Below are 4,656 nucleotides of genomic sequence, written 5' to 3' on the forward strand. Positions count from 1 at the left end.
AGTAGTATGTTGGTGGAGAAGGAAATGGCAACCCACTCCAGTGTTCTTGCCTTGAGAATCCCAGGGACGGGGGAGCCTGGTAGGCTGCCGTCTATGCGGTCACACAGAATTGGACATGACTGAAGCAACTTAGCAGCAGAAGTAGTATGTTGGAGAAGGAAATGGCAACCCACTCCATTATTCTTGCCTGGAGAATCCTGTGGACAGAGGAGCTTGGTGGGCTGCTGTCCATAGGGTCGCACAGAGTTGGACACAACTGAAGCAACTTAGCATGCATGCATGCATTGGAGAAGGAAATGGCAGGGACAGAGGAGCCTGGTGGGCTGCTGTCTATGGGGTTGCACAGAGTCAGAAATGACTGAAGTGACTTAGCAGCAGCAGCAGCAGTATGTAGTGGAGCCTTATATTTTTATTCAATTTGACAGTCTTTGCATTTCTACTTGGGGTAGTTTTTATCATATTCACATTTAATATGATGTTTTATACTTTTGAATTTAAATTTACCATTTGGGCATGTTTTTTCCTATGTCTCAACTGTTGTTTCTTTTGCCCATTTTGTTTCATCAGTTTATTATTTTTGTTCATGATTCTATATTATCTTCATTGCTGACTTTTTTGTCTAGTTTCTAGCTACCCAGCTCCCTATCATCTAGCTATCTACCGATATATCTATATTAGTCATATTTGCTGGTGTAATTTTGTTGTTTTAGTTGTTGTTTTAAACTTCTCAGTTGATGATCATTTTATTGTGCAGCAATAATAAGTTAATGCAGTGGAGAAGGACACGGCAACCCACTCCAGTATGCTTGCCTGGAGAATTCTATTGGCAGGGGAGTCTGGGGGCTACAGTCCATGGGGTCCCAAAGAATCAGGCATGGCTGAGTGACTAACACTTTCATGCAAGTCTAACCTCCCCCAGAAAGCATCCCCTGCCCACTCTAGCCAATTCAATCACTGATTTCACAAGTTTATATACTATGTGCTAGATGGGAATGAGACATTCCCAATTTCAGGTTGCTCACAGCTGGAGGAGACAGGATGTGATTAAAAAAAACAAAACAAAAGTTAATACAGTGACACCAGAGTAGGACCTTTAAAAATACCATTATATCCAGCAACTTCACTCCTGGGTATTTTCCTGAATAAAATAAAAACACTAGTTTAAGAAGATACATGCATCCCCACATTCATTTCATTATTATTTTTAATAGCAATATTATTGGATACAAATAGCAAACTAAGTGTTGTCCCACATGTGAAAGTCAGACCAAAAGAAAGCTGAATGCTGAAGAATTGATGCTTTGGAACTGCGGTGCTGGAGAAGATGCTTGAGAGTCCCCTGGACAACAAGGTGATCAAGCCAGTTAATCCTAAAGGAGGTTAACCCTGAATATATATTGAAAGGACTGATGCTGAAGCTGAAGCTCCAATACTTTGGACACCTGATGACAAGAGTTGACTCATGAAAGCAGAAGGAGAAGGAGGCAGTGGAGGATGACATGGTTGGATGGCATCAGCAATTCAATGGACATGAGTTTGAGCAAATTCCAGGCAATAGTGGAGGAAAGGGAAGCCTGGCATGCTGCAGTCCATGGAGTTGCAAAGAGTTGGACACGATTTAGTGACTGAACAACAATGCCACAGTAAAATCCCATGTGCTGCAAAACCTGGTGGAGTCAAATAAATAATTTTTTTAAGAGGTAATGTGTGTTGTATGTGCATACTCAGTCACTCAGCCATGTCTGACTCTTTGCAACCCCATGGACTGTAGCCCATCAGGCTCCTCTGTCCATGGGATTCTCCAGGCAAGAATACTGGAGTGGGTTGCCATTCCTTCCTCCAGGGGATCTTCCCAACCCAGGGATCAAACCTGTGACTCTGGCTTGGCAGGCAGATTCTTTACCACTGTGCCACCTGGGAAGGTGTAAGATTATGAATGCTAATTAGTTTGAATGTGGTGATCTTTTCATAATGTCAATTTATATGAAATCATCATGTTGTATACCTCTAAATGTATGTAACTTTTGTCAGTTATAACTCAATAAAGCTGGAAAAATAATAAAAAATGATAAAAGTTAGAATAACTATTATTATCATGCAAAATCATTATTATAAAAGCTATCTTAGAAAAGACTATGTTCTACATTCTGTCTTGCTTTGACTAAAAGAAAGCAATCATAATTTATTTCAGTGAATATTCTATTCTAGATTGTTTTAATATTGTGAAAGATTAAAGTCTAATTTGTATGATTTATAATAGATCCTAGTTAAAACTAGAGTAGCTCTGTTGCCTGGTAGAAAACTAATTTTTAGCCATGGGGGGAGAAAAAAACATAGTTTACAAAATGCCACACTCCCCAGGTGAGATACACCTGGGAACAATATTATATATTCAAATATATCATACAAACATATGGTTTCTATCTTTTGGTTTATACATATGTTGATCCCTTACATTTTACCTGCAGCTAAATCTATAACATCAGAGTGTTTTGCTTATGAAATTTGGCTTTTTCTCAGCATGTTCCTTTTAATAGGAGCTATTGTAATTTGTCAGTTCATATATAAATTTGGGAAAAACTGAGCTAATTGAATAGGTAATATTCTATTTTCTGCTCTGCTCTGCTCTGCTCAGTCGCTTCAGTCGTGTCCAACTCTGTGCAACCCCATAGAGGACAGCCTACCAGGCTCTCCTGCCCCTGGGATTCTACAGGCAAGAACACTGGAGTGGGTTGCCATATCCTTCTCCAATTCAGGAAAGTGAAAAGTGAAAGTGAAGTTGCTCAGTCGTGTCAGACTCTTAGTGACCCCATGGACTGCAGCCCACCAGGCTCCTCCATCCATGGGATTTTCCAGGCAAGAGTACTGGAGTGGGGTGCCATTGCCTTCTCCAATTCTATTTTACTGTAGCTCATTTCATCTCATTTATCCCACTATGATTTATACATAATTTTTGGTCTTTATTTATGAAGAATATTGTAGGTCATTTACTTCTGTTTGGATGATGATTAGATTGTTTTCTTTCTCCTTTTAATGACCATTTGCTTTTGTATATGTGCTTGTAAGACACCAAACATAACATGAAACACAAAAATGTGCTCATCTGTGTCTTTCAAGGATTGCAATATACAGTCCTGTTGTCTAACAAGCATCTTATTCATTATCACTTTTTTTTTACAAGTTTCAATAAATTAATTTGATATGATCTCTAAAGTAGTATGGGCTTCCCTGGTGGCTTGTCTGCATGCAATGCAGGAGACCCGGTTCAATCCCTGGGTTGGGAGGATCCCTGGAGAAAGAAATGGCAACTCACTCCAAGACTCTTGGCTGGAAAATTCCATGGATGGAGGAGCCTGGCAATGGCACCCCACTCCAGTACTCTTGCCTGGAAAATCCCATGGATGGAAGAGCCTGGTAGGCCCCAGTCCATGGGGTCGCTAAGAGTTGGGCACGACTGAGCGACTTCACTTTCACTTTCACTAAAGTAGTAGGGCTTCCCAGATGGCTAAGTGGTAAAGAATCCTCCTGCAATGCAGGAAATGTGGGTTCCATCCCTTGGTCTGGAAGATCCCCTGGAGGAGGAAATGGAAACCCACTCCAGTATTCTTGCCTGGAGAATCCCATGGACAGAGCAGCTGGTTGGGTAACAGTCAGTGATGTCACAAAGAGTCTGATACAACTGAGTTACTAAGCACTCACACTAAAGTACTAATGCACTCTGAACGAAAGTAAGTGTCACAAAATACAATATAATGAAGTTAAGAAATGTGATGCTGGAGAAGACTCTTAAGAGTCCCTTAGGCTGCAAGGAAATCAAATCCTAAAGGAAATCACCCTGAATATCCATTGGAAGGACTGATGCTGAAGCTGAAGCTTCTATATTTTGGCCCCCTGATGTGAAGAACTGACTCATTGGAAAAGACCCTGATGCTGTTAAAGATTGAGGGCAGGAGGAGAAGGGGATGACAGAGGATGAGATGGTTGGATGGCATCATTGACTCAATGGACATGAGTTTGAGCAAGCTCTGGGAGTTGGTGATGAACAGGGAAGCCTTGCATGCTGCAGTCTTTGAGGTTGCAAAGAGTCAGACATGACTAGCAACTGAACCACAACAACAATGAAGTCAATGACATCAAATAACAGAGAATTTTGATGCTGTTCAAACATATTTATAGAGACTGGAAAATCCAACCAGCAGAAGGGCAAATTTCTATGATTTCTGGGAATCCAACCTCACTTAATTCATTCTGTATTCCAAATTTGGCCTTGGAATACGGAATGAAGCAGGGCAAAGGCTAATAGAGTTTTGCCAAGAGAACACACGGGTCATAACAAACACCCTCTTCCAGCAACACAAGAGAAGACTCTACACATAGACATCACCAGATGGTCAACACCGAAATCAGATTGATTATATTCTTTGCAGCCAAAGATGGAGAAGCTCTATACAGTCAGCAAAACCAAGACCAGGAGCTGACTGTGGCTCAGATCATGAACTCCTTATTGCCAAATTCAGACTTAAATTGAAGAAAGTAGGGAAAACCACTAGACCATTGAGGTATGACCCAAATCAAATCCCTAATGATTATACAGTGGAAGTGAGAAATAGATTTAAGGGACTAGATCTGATAGACTGCCTGATGAACTATTGATGG

Source organism: Bubalus kerabau, chromosome 21 (assembly GCF_029407905.1).
Source record: "Bubalus kerabau isolate K-KA32 ecotype Philippines breed swamp buffalo chromosome 21, PCC_UOA_SB_1v2, whole genome shotgun sequence".
Classification (NCBI taxonomy): Eukaryota; Metazoa; Chordata; class Mammalia; order Artiodactyla; family Bovidae; genus Bubalus; species Bubalus kerabau.